Here is a 21,645-nt window from a genome sequence, read left to right on the forward strand (position 1 = left end):
ATTTACGACCGTAACCTAAAAACGTGGAAGCCATCATTCCACTCTGAGATCTGAGGATCAGATCAGCTTTCTAATTCATTCACCCATTCATTTATATATATAAAAAAATTACTGAACACTTCTTAAGCACCAGGCAATGCTTTATGCCGTCCACATAAGGCACTGGATGAGACAAGTCTTACGGAGGAGAAGATAGCTAAGTATATAATGGCCAGTGGAGGTAAGGGCCAAGAAGAGAAGGGGAGCCAAGCACAGGTACAAGAGTCACAAGGAGCTACTGAGCACAATGTGGAAAGGGCTGTATGAACAGAGCAGAAACTCCACTATTCACCACACTTCTCATTCTTTCTCACCAGTCTTTGCCTTCCTCCTCTGATATTCCTCCTGGATTCAAATTGACTCAGTCTTTCATACCTTCCAAGGTGGCTTTGTCATTAACTGGAAGAAGAACTGGCTGGACAGAACTTTTATTCACCTAGAAGTTAATAATAATGTTGAAAATTTCAAATGTTTTATAGTAATCTAGTCATTAAGCTTTTCTGTTGTATTCTGAAGTATCGAGTGTTTTCTCCCATCCCTCCACATATCAATGAAAAGAGCATCCAGACATTATATATTTATATATATAAGTGTAAAACTTTCATTTAAAATTTTTAGTATAAATTCTACTTCTTTAATCTGAAACATTGCTAGAAACATTCCTAAAATGGGGAGGGAAGGAAAAATTCTACCCAATGTTGAAGGTTTTGCAGATATAATATCGACTTGTTTCAACACATTGCAAATACAGGGGTCTTGTGTTTTCAAATGGACATGATGCAGTTAAAATGCCACATACCGGCTCCACACCTTATATCTTATAGCTCCATTCTCTGTTTAGACAAGGAGTACTTCTACCGATTATAATAAGCACATGGACTAATGTGATTTGGGGGCCTTGTAAGCCACATCTTTGTTAGTTTTAAATTCCACCACTTTATGTATGAAATTGTGGTAATTTTATTCATTTCAGAAAGTGCTCCACAATTATGCTGTGTCCGTCTGAACCCTTTCAATTAAGCCAATTAAGCCCTGTTTGCATTATTATTTCTGTTATAGACAGAGGATTTAATTTTATCAATTTCTCTCCTAATGGCCAAATCATACACGTACCAATTATACCTAAAATCACACCTTTCTCTTACCTTGTTCTATCTTGAGCCTCTTCTTGGCCTTTCTCAAATGCTATTAACAATTATTTTTGAAAATACAGGAAATATTCTGGGCCATTCCAATAATATTGAAACTTTGGTAAGTTTATAAATAATTGTTTTCTCCCTTTTATGTATTCCTGATATTTAAGCCATAGATTATTTGGGTTTATTGTCACCCTCTAGTCATTTCACAAGAATCCTCTTCTTAATTTTTTTAAATATTTATTTATTTATTTTAGACAAAGAGAGAGTGTGTGAGTGGGAAGAGGGGTAGAGAGAGAGAGAGAGAATCCTCAAATAGGGTCCCTTCTGAGGGCAGAGCCCAACGGGGGCTTGATTTCACAGCCCTGAGATCACGACCTGAGTTGAAACCAAGAGTCAGACGCTTAACCAACTGAGCCACTCAGGCACCCGCCTCTTCTCAACCTTTGTAATACAGAATTTGTACCTTAGAAGACAACCTTAATCTCCCTGGCCTAGGCACTCCACTTGCAGTAGGACTTCTGACTTACTTTGACTTAATAACTAAGCAAGATGGTGTGAGAAACTTACTCAACATATTATATGGTCCCTTCTCTGTATAGCAGAGAATTCCAGAAAATACAGACATGATACATCAAGCAGTAGCCATTTCATTAGGATATGTCAGCTATTTTCCCAAGTTATTTAATTCTGTTTCGCCTTCTCTTCCAGGTGTAAGTCTCTTTAATTCCTCCCCGTTGCCCCCCTCCCCTTATTTTCTTCATACCTTGTTACACCTGAACTTTCTCTGTTGTTTTTATCTCCTGGAGCAGCTTCCATTGGGTTCCCAAGGTGTGTACTCTGTGCCATACTTTGGGCTGTCTCCCTACATTGAGAACAATCTCCTACCCTGACACCCTCCGTCTTCATCTTCAGTGAGCCTCACTTCTGCTAGGAACTGTATCTGAACCAATTTTCCTACCCAGCTGCATTCTCCAGGCTGTTCCTATGAATGCTGTCTTGGCCCAACCCAAGTGCCAGCACTTTAGGAGAAAGATACTACATGTTTCCATTTCTTCTTCTAAAGCAGCATGTTTGATTCTAAAAATAATACCTACCTTCAATATAAGAATTCTGAACTCAGTGTCAGAGCCTTTCACCCAAACCATGGCCCGATCTGCCAAGTCAACTCCCATCATTCCTTCAGGTATTTCTTTCCAGTTTTCTAGAAGTTCTAGGATCCAAACCCCCAGAAGGTGAAAAGCAAGGATAGATATTTCTTATAATAAAAGGGTAAGAAAACCCATTGCACACATCATATGGGTCATTTTGTGCTAGCAGCGAAAGAACTGACTATTCTTAAGATATAAAAATGAAAAGATGGGTGATTTAATAAAAGTTCTGAGGCTTCACTGGCCTTATCTCCCATCCTTTTTATTTTCAGAGATATTTTGAAGGGAGTTCACACAATAGTAATGATCCATCATCAGTTTGGTGCTCTAAAGCTCAAGCTGTCCAAAAGTTTTCCATTGACATTTCATCTTTAAGAAGAGTAATTACTCCAATTATTCTCCAAATTTTGGATTCCTCTATAGTATGCACACAAAGCCAAAAGCGTTACTTGTCATATGTTGTGTGCATGTATATGTGTGTATATATATATAGGTATAATGAAATATATATATTTACCAAATATCTATATTTACCAAAGATAGGTAGATAGATATCAAAGAGAGTGTTCCCAAGGAATTTTCATTCCTTTTACACTTAGGAAGAAAAAGGCCTCAACATTTTCGAGGGTTGTCTATAGTATTTCGTTTTTATGGAAACATTAGAAAGAGAGAGCCAATTATGCAAGACTCCATTTAATTTTGATTGCCTTACAATACAAACTGCTGAGGTTTTATAGGCTCCCACTATAGAAAGAAAAAGACTTACCACCTAATTCCAGATATCTTGTGACTTATGAACCTTCAGACATAAAATCATTGAGTCTCCAGGGCAAGAAAGAGCCTAAAGTGGAAACAAGAAAATCAAGCTAGTCAGTAATGAAGATCAAAACTAAAAACGTTCATTCCTGAATAAGCCTTTTTTTTTCCTTCAACTTTTACATTTGTCCTTTTTTATTTATTTGTTTTGAGTCTACTTACATCTGGTCAGAATCTCCTTGTTGTTCATTTCTAGTGGTTTTTCTAACCCAGCTAACAAGGAAGATACGTTATTTACCAGGCCAATGGTAGGACTCAATTAAAAAAAAAATTAAAATAGTTACATGTTATTTATTAAGTTAAACAAAGGTCACCCACTCAAATGCCTTCAGGAGCCTAACTGACAGTCTCTTGTTTCCCACAATGGCAAGGCAGCATTCGTTCACGTTCACACGGCACCCCACGTTACTGCTGGGCTGGGATCCACCGCCATAAGAGCTGCGACAGCCGGTAAGGTCAACGTGTAAAGCAGCCCAGGATGAAACAGTGTGAAGCAGAGGTGCCTGACATCCACAGGAGGGCACAGAACCCTGCAATCAAAGCAAATGCGTGTCTGCAACCTGAGTTTTGGATCCCAGGTCACCAGTTTATGATATCACTCCAGAATTAGGAAGTCTTTATCAATGGAAAACTGAATTGCATCTCCCATTATATTAGAATTACTATGTTTCAGTGTTATGTCTGCTTTGGGAGGATGTTTAAAATTCCTTTTTGATCACCTGATATAAGGAGAATTTTTAAATCCAAAGACAGTACAGCAGTGAGGTCCATCCTATACCAAAAGCAGATGAGTCACTACACTTTCTATTATGGAAGTGTAATCTTTGTTCCCACAGCAACACATAATAACAATGAAGGTATTATTTAGAATAAAACCTCCAATGCTTCTTTGTATCTTCCTCCTGTCCATACCTACCCAATGATTGTTCAATGAGATGTAATCTCGCTCAATCTTCTTCCGTCTCCGGGAAGGCATGGCGCTTGCCTACAAAAAGGTCATAGTTTGGAGAAGTAACATACATGTACACAAAGGACTGTAATAGGAGAAATATGGCATTGCTACACGAGTTGTTTTTAAAACGTGGTAAGGGGTACAGATAAAAGGGAGACACTCAGTGATATAAGAAAGGCATTGAAATGGTCCTTGAAGACAGACCAGCACCAAATTATGTCAGGAAAGAGCTGATTGGCATCGAGCTACACAGAGCAGCCGTGTTAATGAGGCATGGAGACTGGAACCACTGTGAGCATTTGGCAGTGGATAGCCAGATCACAGGGACCATGTGGGCAAGTAAGTGGGACAATGGGATTCTAAGAGAGATGGGTTGAGCTCTTTCCTCACTGACTGCTCCATCTCACACTCCATATCTTTTTTCCTCCTCATCACCTGCCCCCATTTCAGTAATAGAGCCCAGAGCTCAGTCCTTGGACCTCTTCCACTGTCCACTCATATCTTTTATTCTCGTGGCTTTAAGCACCATCTTTTTTCCGATGACTTCATGGTTTGTGTCTTCAGTACATGACCTGGACTCCACACATGCACATTCCAATTGCCCATAGACCATCTAGACCAAGAAGTCTAACAGGCATCACAATGTTGAGTCCTAAAACCGCCTGGTGTTCTTTGCAGGTCTACTCCTCCTCCAGCCTTCTCCCCTTCTGGTTGATTTCCTTCCAGCGGCTCAGGCCAAAAATCTTGGGTTCATCCTTGACTCTTCTTTTTCTCAACCCATAGACAATTACTAGAAAATCCTATTGACTCTACTCTCAGATTACACCCAGAGTTTGACCATTCCTCCCCACCTTCTCTGCTACGCTCTAGACAGAGCCATATCATCTCTCACCTGGATTCCAACATCCTCCCAATAGACCTCCCTGCTTCTGCCTTCCCCTCCTACACACATGGGATTCTTAGTGCAGGATCCACAGTGATTCAGTTAAACTGCAAAGCAGATCGTGTCTTTCTTTGACTCGCAATAGTGAAAACGGCCTCGACTTGCTCACAGGAGAGCCCCAGATTCCTCCAATGGCTGGGCAAGCTTTCGTTCCCTCAACTACAGCCAAAGTGGCCTCCTTGCTGCTCTTACAGTCCCTACCTCATGGCCTTCATGTTGTCATTCTGTTCACCTTGAAGGTTCTTCCTCTGGACATCCACAGCTTCTCGATTTCTTATGCCTTTTGCTTATAGGTCACCTCCCTACTGAGGCTTCCCTGACCACCCTGTCGAGAATGGCATCCTCTTTGATTTTTTTTTTCTTTTTTGCACTTATCATATGTATTTCATTTATTTATCATGTTTATTCTCAGCCTCCCTCTTTGATGTAAGCTCCAAGAGGTCAGAGATGTTTGTGGGTTTTGTTCACTGTTGTATCTCTGGCATCCAGGACAGTGTCTCTTATGCAATAGGAAATCAATAAATATTTGGTGACTGACTGCACAAAGAAGAACCTTAAGTGGTTTCAGGCAATGAGAAACCACTGAAGATGTTTGAGCTGAGTCTGAAGAAAGGGAAATGAGCAACAAGTCTTTGCTGAAAACTTGAACTGTATCTTTGGGGCACAAATGGCATTTCAGGGGCAACTGTTCAAAAACAAAATATTAGAAAAAAATGCCATGACTTCCTCCCCTGACCCATATTGATTGCATCCCTGTTTTCTCTGACTTGATAAGCTTATCAAGACAGCGTGGCATTATGGAAAAATTAAGGATACTGGGGTAAAAAAAAATACCAAGTTAAATTTCTGATTCTAATAGTGTCAATTTCATCTATAAGATAGAGGTTATAATAAAAATTCTTTATTATGGGTTATAATGATTAGTACTTATTACTAATATATACTAATGTGTATAAAAGATCTGGCAGATAGTAGGTATATACAAAATCTTAGCTCCTCTGATTTAATAATTAATTAGAGCACAGCCAGCCTCTTAAACTTACCTGCCTATTTTTTCATACTCTATTCACTAAAATTCTTGCTAATGTTATGGGTAGAAATTATCAACCAATATTTGACTAACATGCTCAGCAATAAAATGTGCCTGCTGTACGATTCCTTCTGCTATGTTTCATTAATTTTTCTATGATCCAAGCTTTCAAATTCTGCATCCATCTCTGACTATCCCATCAACTCCCAATCTTTTTCAGTCGCTGGGGAAAAAAAAAACCTACTTCATCAAGAGCTTTATTGAATTAAAAATGCATTCATTTTTTATTCTGTATTTCTTTCACAAAGAAAGCTTTAAAAATCAAATTTAAGACTAAAAAAGATTGGAATCACCACATCCCACTCCAAATTGCACATATAATTTCTGTATTAGGCAAAGTAGACCAGTTCAGTGGTTCTTGAACTTTTTGGTCTCAGGACCCCTTTACATTCGTAAAGATCATTAAAGACTCACAGCGAGCTTTTGTTTATATGGGTTATACCTACTAATATTTGCTACATGAGAAATTAAAAAAGATATTTTTTAACATAAGAATACACAAAGAGACATTTCATTAGACATCAGAGCAAGGCCATTGTCACACAAAGCCTGCAGAAAGCTCTGCTCTGCAATCAGGAAAAGGGAGTGAGAAAGACAAACAGGAATTTTGTTTTAAAATATTAATTTTTATTTGATTATATGATTATGAGATTTGTTTTTATGGTTATGAGAATTGTTTTTACCTGCCCAAACCTCTGAAAGGGCCTTAGGGATACCTCGGGGTTCCTGAACCACAGTTTGAGAACCACTTGCCTAATTTTTGTTTGGTAACACATCAACCCCAATCTTTCAATTACTTAACATAATGAATATTTATTTTTACTCACATAAAGCCCACTGTGGCCTGTACAGGTCTTGTGCATCTTATAGCTACACCACCTGAAAGATGTGGCTTCATCTCAGCAAGGGAAGGGGCATCTAGCTGCTTCCTAACTGTGCTCATCCAAAAGCACACATGTCACATCTACACATAATTCATGTGCCAGAAGTAGTCACATCAATATCTGGTGACTGAATGTACGAAGCAGAACCTTAAGTTGGTTCAGGCAGTTAGAAACTCCTGAAGATGTTTGAATTGAGTATGAAGAAAGGGTAAAGAGCAAAAAGTCTCTGCTGAAACCTTGCATCATATCTTTAAGGTAGAAATGACCCCAACCCACTGCAAGGGAGGCTGGCAAACTAGAAATCCACTGATTTACTTTAAAACTTCCGCATGGAACACCCTTCTCCAAATACAGCGTTTGGAATCAGCACATCTAAGTTCCATTCAGTCTGTTGAGCAGAACGTAGATTCAAGGCATTCCGTCAGATGGTGACCAGAGAAGTGAAAGACACTTTCGGTGCAGGGATAAAGAACATGAAGAAGGGAATGGATCCAGTTACAAAGTCATCACAATCTATGACTTTTCTGATTAGTGAGCACTTACTATGTACATGCCAGCGGTTGTATTTTTTGTCTCATTTAATCCTCACCAAAACCTCATGTGTTGGAGCACCTGGGTGGTTCAGTGGGTTAAGCCTCTGCCTTCGGCTCAGGTCATGGTCCCAGGGTCCTGGGATTGAGGCCCGCATCGGGCTCTCTGCTCAGCAGGGAGCCTGCTTCCCCCAGCTCTCTCTGCCTGCCTCTCTGCCTACTTGTGATCTCTCTCTCTGTCAAATAAATAGATCTTTAAAAAAAAATCAAAACAAAACCCTCATGTGTTATGCCATTATTTATGTCCATTTTTAAGCTGGAAAAATTGAGACACTGAGAGATTTGAATAATTTGTCCAGGGTCCTCTGGCTACCACAGGTTGGAGCTAGGACTTGAGTCCAGATCTTTGGACGTAGGACAGCATTTTAACCACGTGGGCTCATAGTACTGTCTCCCTCAGCTATCTTTTCCTCGAGAAAATCCTTCATCATCACAAATGATGTTTCATCAGATTAACTCCATCCCCCAAACTGGGTGAGGGACATGTGACCTAACTACTACAGGCCAACAGTGACATGGATGTCACTTGGAAAATCAGAATACCGGTAATGGCTGTGTCTTTGTTAAATCTCACTCACTATGTTTTCACTGCTTCCCTTGGGAGGTCAAAGCATGGAACGTAAGGTGCATGGAGTACTGGGTTCTAGACCCATCTCTGCACGCGGCGAGTCCTGCCACCTCTCCATGCACTGTTTTCCTCATTTTTAGAAATGAGGAAACATAGGAAGTGCAGAAGCATGAGAATCAGACAGATCTGTGCTAGATGCCAGCAGTGTCACTGTTTCTGGGAGCTTGGCAAAGTATTTAAATTGCCAAGCTACCATTTCTTTATCTGTACAATGGAATCAATAATGAGGTCATTTAAATATAAAGTGAGATAATACATGGGAGGAAACCTTGAAGGTACATGCACCAGGCCCACATCTCCCAACTCTACCCATTTCACCTGTTCCCTTCCTGTGTGCTTCAAATAGCATGCCAACATCTGATCCCACACAAACACTGGGAGATTCCATTCTAGTCTTTCACTCAGATTAATGCATCTGCAACCGCTCACTGGGGCATCTACCTTGACAAATGTAAGAAAGACCCATTCACAGACAACCATTACATAATATTAATGTTTCATTTTATAGAAAGTTTTTTTTTCATACTTTTCAAACAAACTGAAACACACATCAAGGCAGGATTTTTTCTAAGAAGAAAATGCACAAAGCTTAGAATGCAGAGTTTCGTTCTGATTTGCTTAGATTATCCACTTCCTTTATTTGTGAAACAAGTAAGAGTCCATGTAATATGCTGTTTTACAGGAGGCAAAATGTTGAGAATCAGTGCAAACTTTTTGTAAAGCTTTTTGTTAATATGTGTCAAGAGCCTGAAGTTACTCCAGGAAGTTCTATCCTCAGTAAAGAAAGTAATCATAAATATGGAAAAGACTTTATATACAAAGATGTTCAACACAGGATTATTTAAAGTAGTTAAAGTGGTGTAATCTAAATTCTCCAAAACTGGGAACTAGATATGCAAATGAGGATAAATTCCAAGTATGGTATTTTATGATGTATATGAAGATTTATGATGATACAGTATATAATTTAGGAACACATTTAGCTGCCAATAACAGAAAAACCCTACCAACCGTAGCTCTAACAAAAAGAGGTTTATTCTTCTTACATAACAAGAGGCCGGGGGGGGGGGGGGCAGTGGCTGCTATTTTTAGCATAGCTGCTCAGTGATAACAACTGAACCCAGGTTCTTTCCAGTGGTTCGGTATGTCACTGACAAGCCTTAACTTTTTATCCTTATGCTCATTGCCTCACAGTAGTAAGATGACTTCTATGGCTTCAAGTATCACTAACTGTTTTCAGGGAAGGGACCAGGGGAAAATGGTGGTATCAGAAATGTCTCCTCTTGTGCTGTCTCTTTCACCAGGAAGTGACACATTGTTCCCAAAAGACCCTCATTTGTGGCCCACCGTCCAGGGCTGTTTCTCACGGCCACGGGTAGCTTTCAGGGAGATTGAGCCAGTGGTTGTTGACTTTCCCTCCTCTCTAGCAGAGGTGGGAATGGCACAAGGAAGTAGTCAATCAGCAGTGAGCAGGGGAGGGACTGAAGGCAGGTGGGAGGGAGAATGCAGAATGGGAAGCAGGTTGAAGCGGCCATATTGAAACACAGAAGTGGGTTGGGGAGGATAACTTTACAATCTTGTCCCAGCCTTAGGGTCAATGTTTGAATTCTCCCAAGGTGAGGGATTAAAGAGAAGGCTGCTTCGAGGGAACCTTTAAATGGAAGCTGGACAGTGAAGCTGATGGACAGCTGTTTCTGTGCCAAAAGGGTTCTTTATTTTTACAGACTTTTCAGCTAAATATCTCACTGTGGGAATCTGTCCAATCTGTAAGGCATCCTGGAAGTGTAATGTGGTATAATATGGTGGTTAGGACCAGGTGTTGGAATATGACAGACAGGAACAAATCCTAATGCAGCCACTTACTCACTGTGTGACCATGGACAAGTTACATACCTTCTCCGAGCTTCAGTTTCTTTTTCTTTAAAATGTAAAAATAACAATAGTAACATAATTATTATTGTTGTTGTTATTAGTTATTATAGAAATAACTACCTTACCTTTTCATTCTGAGGATAAATATGACCAGGAAGTTAAAGCACATAGCTATATACTATAACAAGTCAGCTGATCTTATTTGAGATAGATATTAATTTATCAGCTGCCATAAAACAAGTAAGAGAGCAGAATAAGCTGAAGAAGAATTTTAGCAAAGGATGATAATAATAGCTAACACTGTTGAGACTACGTCGGGGAGTGTTTTACTTGTGTAACCTCCCTGAATTCCCATCACGAATGGTGTGGTGGTACATTAGTCAGGTTAATGTAGGTTATGCTGTAGTAGAAATAACTCCCAAATCTCAGTGGCTTTGTAACTACAGAAATTTATTTCTCATTCACACAAAATCATACAATGGGTATGAGATGTGAGCAGCAGCACTCCAAGCTGCTTTGATTGTTTGGGAATGTGTAGCTGTGGTCACTGAGGCAGGGCATACTAGCCCTGTTTCTAGCTTCTGTGAACTTGATGTTTTAACTCCTGCCCTACATGCATATAATGGACATGCCTTGTTCTGGGAAACCCAGCAATATGCCTGAGTTACCTTGCTTTGGCCTCCTGTCTCTCTTGTCACCCTCTCCTTGGGAAGCATCCTCCTCCTGAGGGCACATTCTCAATTAAAAACCAATCAAACGCCCCTACAACCACCTCTTCTGTCAGGCTCTCACACCTGGACCACTATCCACTTGCCCTAATCACTCCAAGGCCAGAAACCAGACAACTAGAGATAGCTCCTATGCCCTAAGATCCGCTGAAGCAATTCAGAATAGCCAACCCTAGGCCTACCTACACTGCCTCACTCATTCCTTCCTCTGCAAACCACAAAAAAGGCTCTTGTCCATAGTTCCTTCCTCTCTTTCTGCCTTGGGATGCACTCTAGGGCTTCCGAAGTAAACTCACGTGGCATAGTGTATCTCTCTTTCTCCTGAGAACCAGGAATAGTAAATTATCTTTACAAGGTGATCGTTTCCTTATCTCTTGGCCTTAGTATACCTCAGATTTTCTGTTCATACACTATATTTTAAAACGCAGGAAAGAAAGAATATGGAAAACCACACTTAAGACCTTGAATGCTTCCCTCCAGACAAGTTCATGCCCATCTGCACAAGGATGAAGAGGCACAGTCCTCCCATGTGTGCACAGAACACACAATGTTCACATTCATGAACAGTGCTTTCGACTACCACAGGTGGATTTGTAGCCAACGTCAGAGTAACAAACAGTGAGCTTTCACACAGTTGGGGGTGGCGGGGATGGAAACAGGCATACATCTGACCCACGGCCCTTAGAGACCCACAGTCCTTAGAGACCCTCATGTGAGCCAATGGGCAAGTTAGCTTTGCACTTACCATTTAGCCCTTTTGTTCATTTTGCCAAGGGTTTACCTTTGGTTCCAAGGAAGCCCACCAAATCCACAGATTCCCTGTGACCTACTTGAATGCATTTTTATCACACTGTCAAAATAAAAATTTGGTATCTTTCCCTTTTCAAATTCCTAGGAACCTAATAGTCTTCCACAAGGTTTCAAAAATAATGGCCAGCTGGCTTGCACTCCTTCCATTCTCTCCTTTTGTACTCTGCAGCGAATTTCCTACCCTGGGCATTCTGAGACACCTTGCTCCTCCGTGCTCTTCCCTCACTGACTATTATTACCTTAAGTATTCTTCTTGCTATTACCTTTGTCACCAAGCCTGTTCCTAAGACAGGCCAGGCCTTCTGTCCTTTTTCTGTAATTTCCTATTTGCTCTTTTTCCCTGTTAGGAAGCCAGTCCACATTTTCTTTTTGTCATTTTTTTTTTCCTTTCTCATATACCTTCAAAATGCTCTTTTTCTCTTCTGTGACTTTCCCCCTTACCCCCTTACAGTGGCCATGCTATGGGCCTGCCTCCACCCACTTTGTCCTCACCTGTCTTGCTTCCTTCTCTGCCACTGTCATTTCTCATGCACGCCTTTTCCACGGTCCACTTCCCATTCTGATGTCTTTTAAAACATCTCCCCTTTCTCTACTTATGTTTCTGTTAGAAATTATTATAGCATTAAGTCATTAAAATCTGTATCACTTAGCTGTGTCATCTTACTGCCGCCCTGTCAGAGACCTTTGCTATAACAATATAATGGAAAATTACTCTCATGCATACAGTGAAAAAGAGAGGGGCAAAGTGACAGGAAGAGAAAACAGAGACTGAACATAAAAGTAAATTACAAAAGGTCTGCACAAAGCGAATGGAAGAATGAAACCATCAATCAATGAATTTTTCAATGTAGATGGTCAATTCAAATCATTCTGGTAGGGAAAAAAGTAGGCAGGCAGGCGGCCGGCAAGCAGGCAAAAACTATCCAACCCCTTGTCCCTTCTAATGTCATTTTCTTCCTAAATTATTTCCTCAATTTATCCTGGGTTTATTAATTTATGTAATACATATTTACTGTGTACTGGCGGTGTGCCTGGTAGAAAGGAGACATACTCTCCATTTGCACGTACCCCAGAAACTCTGGGCAAGAAAAAAACTTTCTAATCTGGAGAAAGTTTGAAATGACACCTGAAAGATGAGATCATGAAAACTCTGAAAAATGATCCTTTAATCCACAGAGGGGGAAGAGAACTGGAGGCTGATAGTACTGCTCACAGAGGTAGTTCTTTAGCCGGGCTGATGTGCTCACTGGCCAGCCTCCATTTGGATAGCCTGGTGTCCATGCCGTGTAGGGTATTAAACATGTTTAATGCCACCCGGGCCTCAGATGATTCTTACATGTAGTTATCTGAATGAGGACAACTGTTCAGGTAACTATCTAACCCTAGAGTCAAGGATTGTGGCGGAGAAACTATCTAAACAGAACCTTGTACATGATCATCACAGTGAGACGGATCCTGGCTAGGAGTGCTACATCTAACACAATGGGAATACTGACTAGTGTTGTTGTCATCTCTGGGAGTCACTGGGACTTCAGGTGTGGGGCAAGAGAGCCCACAGAACAGGCATTTGTTTGGAATAATTAGAGGAAGTTACATCTGGATCTGGGGGCATGGTCTCCAGGGGGTGGGCTCCTAAATCCTTTCCTCTAACACTCCCGTGGGAGAGAACTGAAGTGGGACTGAAGTGGGACCCGCTGCATGACACCTGGGTAAGTTGGATTGGCTAACACACAAGGCTGAACTGAAAGGTATCATGTGCCCTCCGCAAACAGAATGCCTTGAGCAGGGGTTAGCAACAAGCTAAGCAGCACTGTGAATTTTAGCCTCTTTCATGAGAGTGGGGTACAATTGTTTCATTCCTGTTCTCAGGTTGTTGAGAACAGAAAATTTACCTGTCCTTCTCCAACTTGCCTCTGTGTCTGGTGTTTGCTTTGTGAAGAAACTGCTGTGGGGGCTCACAAGCCATGTTACCCTGGCTGAACAGCTACCGTAGAGAAAAGAGATGGCTTCTACCCCCAACTGAGGACAGCATCTTGCTTTCAAGTTGACATTAAATTTCAAATTGTCCAGAGAGTCTTGAAGGCAAGTGCTTCCAGATCCCCATTGGCACCTTAAGTGGCCAGATGAGAACTCCTCGAAGGCACTCCTTCCAGCCCAGAGTGATCTTGGCTGCTTGAAGCAGAGATACACAGCCCTTACCATGGAACCATGTCTTTCATATATCCCACCATTCTGATTCCCAAACCAGTAAATGGATTTCAGGGATCAAGGAACAAATCTCTCTCAGAATGTCCAAGTCAGGCTGGGGTTACTGCCACCTGCTTATAGGAACACAGCAATGTGCAGGAACAAAAGTCCCTGGGCAATAGTATCTTAGAGATAGGGATTGGGGCACAATCTCTAATTGTCAAAAATCAGAGCAAACAAATTGGCTCAATAAATGGCCAGAAAGTATCTGCCAGATCCAATGATTCATTTATCCAACTCATTCATTTATTCAACAAATATTTATAAAGCCAGATATTCGCTAAGTGCTTGGGACCCACCCATGAATATTACCAATGAATGTAATAAACAACAAGCATAGTAACAGTAAGGAGCATAAACATTCATTTTATAGTATGGTAAAAGTCTTAAGTACTATACAAGAAGAAAAAAAGCAGAGTCATACAAGATAACTGTGATTAGGAGGACAGGCTGCAATATTAAATCGGAATAGACTGGGAAAGTTAAATTGGAATGAGGAAAAATGATGAGATTGTACTCTTCGCAACAACTCTCTTCCAAACATCTGTGGATGTGGCTGTTTCCCCAGCATCTATCCATTCTCCTCTCAGTAACTGCTCCAGGTTTTACACAGATATATCCATACCCTGCCATGCAGCCCTTCTGGCCCATGAAGAGAACACGTGTCTCAGGCCCAAGGACAATCAATTAATCAATGTAACCCTTCTTCCAAACCTAGTTAATGACTCAGGGGCGTGCCCTTGACCCAATCAGAACTATAGATCTGAAGAAGCTATTTTATAAGGGATCCTAAAAAAAAAAGTCCTCATTTCCTGCCTCTTGTAATGGCAGCCTGATGTAATCTCAGTAACCTTCTTGGGCAATTTGCAGTGAAGCAACTGGGCCAAGGACTGTATCAGCACACAGAGGTCAGAGTTCAGAAAATCCCAGAGGGCCAGACCCGAAACCCAGATCAAATCATGCCTCCCCCGGATGCTTTGATAGAATAAGCCAATGAATCCACTTTCCAACACAGACCAATCAAAGTTAAGTTGTTTGTTACTTGCAACCCAAAGCATCTTAGCCCATACACCAGACCAAGAGCTACTACGCACAGAAGACCCACCTCATGGACACACGTGAAACGTCTTAGTCCAGCTTTTCTATCCTAAATTTAACCTCTCTGTATTAAAGTCACAATTTAGAGACAAAAATCAACATTTTTTGTGAGTCACAGAGAAACAACTTGTTAAATCAGTAAAAGAGATACTTCCAGAAAACTAAAAATAGTAGAATATATTGCATTAGAAATGAAAGGTGCAGATGTTAAGGCAGGCTCAGGAGGATCAATTCTAAGGTAATTTAGGGGAAGGAAATGACAGACGCTCTCGACCTCCAGCATAGTAAATTGTTTCTTGATTCCCTCTTAATGAAAATATCGCACATTCTCATTTCTTTTCTGCAATATGGTCGATGGATTTTTTTTTTCTGCCCTCTTTTTTTCCTTTTCCTTTTTGCATAGATTTGGTATTTTTGTTTTTAATAAAAGTGGAGGTGTTTCTGAGAATTTCTATTGCAACAGCAGGGCTTGAACTTCAGGACAGCTGAAAGGAAGAGTGTGTGCTGTTTCCATGGAAACCGTAGCAGTATAATGTCAGGTACTAAGAGACATCAAGAATGAAGGGATAAAATCCCTGCATCATTTTAATAAACACGTCCTACTTACCGCTATTTAACCACAGTCGGCATACATATGCTCTATCTCTTAATAGCCACTCTTCATAAATTTCTTTTGACCACATCTAACCTTTCTAAGTTGGTCTTGATTATGCTGCTAAGTAAATAAAGATGAAAAGAATGCCCTTCATTAGACTATTATAAATGCTTTATTATTCTGAAAACTCATTAGCCATATATATGTTTTAATTAGAAAATGGTACTACGGGGACTCAATAATAAGGGTTCATGGAAACCGACAAAGACAAACAAGTAAATTAAACAGGGCTGACATTTTGTCCTTAGTTCCTCATCTTAAAGTACACACTTTGTTCTGGGTTATTTGTAATAGAAAAAAATAGATAAATAAACGAAACAGCGCTTACCCCAACCCCCTCTCTTACTGATGCTTCTCCCCTCAGGTTTAATTTCCAAAAGTATCCTGTCTGGCAGCAAGAAAACTACCTCCAAGCTTCCAGTCTCCCAGGCAGCAAGGGATGGAGCCAAATGCTTATGAGCCCGGCCCTGGGTTTAGTGCCCTAGATTAGTGAACGGCGCTCTCTAGGGAGGCGGCCTGGTGAGGTAAACGTCTCCCAAGGCTTCTTTGCAGCTTCCTGGTCTTCTCTCGCTCTCCCCAGCTCCCCTCAAACAAGGGGTCACGTCTCAACTGTTTCCTCAAAGCCTGGCCTGCACACATCCATCAGCCATCAGGACGAAAGGATGGGAGAAGGGCAGAAGGAAGCAAGGAAGGAGAGGAAGAGGGGGAAAGGCAAGAAAGGGGAGGGGAGGAGGCAGGGCAGCGCCATAAATCAGCTGGAGGGAAGAAAGACTGGGGATTTCTCCACTCCATCAAGGACCCTTCTAAAGGACACTGGTTGGGAAGAATGATTTGTATGCAGTCCTATACGGAACCCCTTTATTTGTCTCCCAAACTCAAGGAAGGGAAATTATGCCGAATTTCAAATAAAATGAAATAATACTCCATTAGGGCCAGTGAACAGAACTCTGGCAAGCAAGCTCTGCCTGTACCATGACCTAAGAAATGATAAACACTTGGGACGCCTGGGTGGCTCAATTGGTTGAGCAGCTGCCTTCGGCTCAGGTCATGATCCCGGCATCCTGGGATCGAGTCCCGCATCGGGGCTTCTTGCTCAGCGGGGAGCCTGCTTCTCCCTCTGCCTCTGCCTGCCATTCTGTCCGCCTGTGCTCGCTCTCTCTCTCTCTCTCTCTCTGATAAATAAATAAAATCTTTAAAAAAAAAAAAAAGAAAGAAATGATAAACACTGAAGGGAAAAGGAACCTTTTCTCCTTTTAGAAGATGAATTAGAATAGAAAGTAGTAAGCCCCTGGTAGTTAAGGACTTCACAAAGCCACGTGGGATTCACAGCCACAGCCAGAAGGCCATTCGCTGAGTGATAACTGGTGAGCCACAGAATGAGGGGCTGGTGTGCCCGAGGGGAGTCCTGAAGACAGGAAGTCGCAAATAGGACAATAAAGCTCACACAATCCTTAGAAGTACTCCCCAGGGACACCTGATCCAGAGAAGGGATGCATGGAGCTGAGGCCCAGCAAGTCTGTGATTAAGGAATGTGATTCAGAGTTTAAGATCTGGATCCCCTTTCCTTAAGTCAATTCCTCCTGTTGGATTCTGCTATAACCCAGAAAAAAACAGGAGGGTAATCATCACCAGGCCCAAGGGAACCAAAAGACTGAGAAGCACAATCCTGCCCCCAGGAGGTCACAGTGGAGATGCCAACAAGAAAATTCCTTGTGGGATCCAGTCACCACTATCACCACACACACACACACACACACACACACACACACACCCCACCCCACACACGCAGACACACACACAACCCACTCACTTGAACCTAAGTTGCTCCAGGTTTTAGGTTTATAAGCGGCATAAAAATACTCAAAAGAGAGACTTAACTACAAATAAAATCCCAAAAGATGACCTGAAATCTTGTGGAATAATCTCACAATCTTTCAAAGAGACAATGAGCCTACATTTCATATAATCATCTGATTCTGCACAAAAGGTTCATGTTCAATATTAAATACCCTTTTGTGTTTATCAATTTAGGGGCTCTGGAATCATGATGCCAGTAAAGCCAATCAACTTGGACATCAATAATCTGGTCCTTTGATCTCCCATAATGTCTGTTAGTTTAGAATATACAAATGACCTTCAGATGGGTTTCCCTCTCCACCCCCACATGAAGATTCTCCTACAAAACAAAGAAGTGACAACAGCAGAAGGTGATCACCATTCCTTGATCAGAAAACAAGAAAAGACAGTATTACAAAAGATACAGATCCAGCCAATTAACTGTAATAACATATTTCTTTAAATGCCAAGACTTTATTAGAGTTGAGTAATTCATTCAGTGCTCTTGACTTACCATATTCCCAAATCTGATCTGCCTCAATATGGTCTTACTATCTCAAGGAAGTTTCTATGGGAGAAAAGGATCCAATCTTATTGACCACAACCACAGAGAATCTTAAATAAATATTTTAAGTAAAGCAGGATGAGACAAGCTTCCCGATCCTTAGGAAATGGGAGTCTTAGGGAATGGGAAGAGTAGGAGAATATAGTATCTGTAGCTAATTTACCTAGCTCGATCTTGAGCAGCTAGTCCAGTTGTGGTCAGTTCTTGCCTAGCATGTTAAATTTGGCCTCTGACATTTCAGATGAACTGACGCTCGAACAGCCACTTGAACAGCTATCTTGGGTTATGAACTATCGGGTTTGCCACAAGCCTTTATGGTCTAGCTCTGCCCATGTATTATTATCTGCCTGGCCTTTGCCATTATTCACTCAGCCTCAAGAACACCTGAAAACTGAGTCCTGGGCCCATTTAATAATTTGTTCAAGATCATAGTACGATAGAATCAACAAAGCATGTGTTTGCAGGAATAGGAGTGGAGATGGGTGATTACAGGACTCTCCTAATCTCTTCCTCATCCACAGATGATGTGAGTCAACTAGAGCTGAGCAGGGAAGTCACAGCCAAAGGAAGAAGTGCTTCTTTCCCTTCCTTTTCTCTCTTGCTATGGACAGAGTCAGCAACACCACCCTTCCCACCCACTGCCCCAAATCCATATGTTGAAGTCTTAACTGCTAATTTGATATATCTGGAGATGGGCTTTTGAAAGGTAATCAGGCTTTGATGAGATTGAGATAGATTTGCTATCCAAAAGTGGAATACTGCCGTAACAAACACCGAGACACATGGAAGTAGCTTCAGAACTGGATGATGGGTGAAGGCCCGACAAGTTTCGAGATGCATGCTAGAAACATGGATAATTAAGGACAATTTGGGGGGAGGTCTCAGATGGACATGAGGGACGTGTTACTGGAAATTGGATGAAAGGCAGTCTTTGTAATAAAGTGCATACCACTGTTTTGTGGAAGACAGAACTTGCAAGCAATGAAACTGGAGATTTAACTTTGGAGATTTCTAAGCAAAGTGTTGAAGAAGCAACTTGAAGCCTCTTGACTGCTTAGAGTAAAATGTGAGAAGAGACATGAAGAGGAAGTGAAGAAGGAAGTGTTAAGCAAAAAGGAACCTAAAGGTTTGGAAAATTCTCAGCCTGTCTATATTGCAAAAAAAAAAAAAAAAAAAAGGGAGGGAGGGAAAGAAAAGCAAGCATGTTCAGAACAGAACGCCAATAGCCAGGCTCAATAAAAAGAAACCAGGATTATACCAGCAAAGACATGCCAGTTTGAACCAAGGGAGACAGCATGCAGGACAGGATGAAGGAAACCTGTCAGATTTCTTGGATTTTATCAGGTGGGACCATAAGTCTATTGAGCTATAAACATGCACCGTTACTTAAGGAGGGGCAAGAATGACCCTGAAAGGGATTCAGAGGTTATGACATTGCTTCTCCCACCAAAGTCCGGGGTCAGGGCTGGTTCCTCCTAGCTTTCAAAAGATAGGGGACTTCTTCTGTTTCTGGGGCCAGGGTTCGCCTCGTCCAGTGTCTCCTCAAAGGGAAGGGCAGGGCTGCCCACAGAGCTGTGGGAGGGGAGCTGCCACCAGCTTTGGCCCAGAAAATGAGACCTCGAGCTGAAGAGGATTCTTTTCAAGCTGCGAGTTCCAATGGAATTTGCCTTGCTGGATTTTTGACTTGCTTGGGAACCCATCACCCCTTTCTTCTTTCCAATTTCTCCCTTTGGAATGGCAATATCCATTTTATGCCTGTCCCACCATTGTATTTGGAAAGCACAGAACTTGTCTGGTTTCCCAGACTCACAGCTAGAGAGGAATTTTGCCTCGGGATGAATCATATCACACATCTCCTCACCCATATCTGTTTTAGATGTTATTTAGATGACACTGGACTTTAGATTTTAGAGTAGATGTAATATTGGGGGCTGTGGGGATGCAATGAATGTATTCTCTATGTGAGAAGACCATGAATTTTGGGGGGCCAGGGTCAGAAGGTTATGGACTGAATTGTCAAAAAATAATATAGCTATCACTCCACATCCAAGATTTCCTGAGCCAATTCACACACATACATCCCAGAGTTTGTGCAAAACCAAACTAGTCTATCACATCAAGAGCCTGGCAGAAATTCTGTTGGTAACATTAGGGTCCTAATTTTTTCCATAGGAGTATTTTCAATGGCAAATTTGTCCAATCATTTCTGAACCCTTGTCTCATATTGAACAATGAAGTTTCAGTGTAAAAAGATCTTATTTTTAGTCATAATCATTATATTTACTTTTACAACTTAGCTTCTTTTTCCCCAGTATGGGAAATAGTCTGGATCATAGATCATCTTCTCAATTTTCAAACTAAAGATTAAAAAAAAAAAAGGGTTTAAAGGAAATTTTATCATAAGTACAACCTTAATGGAATTTGCACTTCTGACCTTTGAAATATGAATCCAAAATTTGACCTATCAGGCTACACTATTATTTCTTATTCTCCATAGTCCTGTCTACACACTGAAATCAGTTCTCAGATTGATCTTTCAGAGAGTTCTCCAAGGTCAACAAAACCTGAGATTACAAATAAAAAATTAATTTAAGAAATCAAATAACAAGTATCACTAGGGTCAGTACAGAGTCTTCCTTCAGTGGTCAGGGCAAATGGCAGGCAAAGCAGCCTTTCTATACTATTAATATAGTTGTGTATGTCTGTGTGTGTGTGTATGTGTGTGTGTGTGTGTGTGTGTGTCTCTGTGTGTGTGTGTCTGTGTGTCTGTGTGTTTGAGATAGAAGGAAAGAGAGAGAATGAGAGAGAGGGAGAGAGAGAAGATTAAAAGGGAGAGGGAAGATTTCAATTTACTGGAAAATTGCTCTATCGATAAGGCACTCTTTAGAATAAGATGGCATTTGCAAAGTTGCAAAAACAGAAAGGATGGACATGTAATACAGGAGAGCACAAAACCAGGATGCTACAGATTTTTATTTACAGTTGAACAGTACAATCCTGCAGTTTGGGGCTGTGGCTGGCTTCTCTCACTTCAGTAATCAGCCTTCCTTCCAAAAGAACAACTTAACCTTATTTTTATTGTTCTATATGTTGTTTCTATCACACACAGAAAAAAATTCCAAAACTAAAACTTAAATGAAGATTAGGTATAGCAAAAAAGAGTCTTTACAAAGAAAAAAAACAATCACTAACTGCATGACCATCTTCCCCAACAATGGCTCCCACTGCTGAATGTTTGCTGGAGCCTCCTGTTCTCAAACCGAAATTCATCTCGCCAGTGCTCATTTTCAGTTAGGGCTATGGCCTTCTTATTACATATCATTATTTGAAAACTAAAACTGTAAGTGAATCTTCAGCTTCTCAAATCAGTTTTGCTTATAAACATGTTTTTAAATAGGTAAAGTAGGTGCACCTGGGTGGCTCAGTTGGTTAAGAGGCTGCCTTTGGCTCAGGTCATGATCCCAGGGTCCTGGGATGGAGCCCCCAGTCAAGTCGGGCTCTATGTTCAGCGGAGAGTCTGCTTCTCCCCCTCATTCTGCCCGCCTCTCCCCCTGCTTGTGCTCTCAACCTCACTCTCTCTTAAATAAATAAATAAAAGCCTAAAA

At 41.2% G+C, this 21,645-nt stretch overlaps 1 long non-coding RNA gene across 1 annotated transcript in view; it reads right to left on the reverse strand.

The window, feature by feature from the left end:
* Nucleotides 1–354: 354 nt before the first annotated feature.
* The window catches only part of LOC116567477, a 122,113-nt gene continuing 100,822 nt past the window's right edge, over nt 355–21,645 (reverse strand). Inside the window, exons 2-4 of the long non-coding RNA XR_004276228.1 lie at nt 4,059–4,127; nt 3,093–3,167; nt 355–475 (exon numbers count right to left, since the gene is read on the reverse strand). This is a non-coding gene — a long non-coding RNA (uncharacterized LOC116567477). The remainder of the gene's footprint in view (nt 476–3,092; nt 3,168–4,058; nt 4,128–21,645) is intronic.

Source organism: Mustela erminea, chromosome 10, assembly GCF_009829155.1.
Source record: "Mustela erminea isolate mMusErm1 chromosome 10, mMusErm1.Pri, whole genome shotgun sequence".
NCBI classification, from domain to species: domain Eukaryota; kingdom Metazoa; phylum Chordata; class Mammalia; order Carnivora; family Mustelidae; genus Mustela; species Mustela erminea.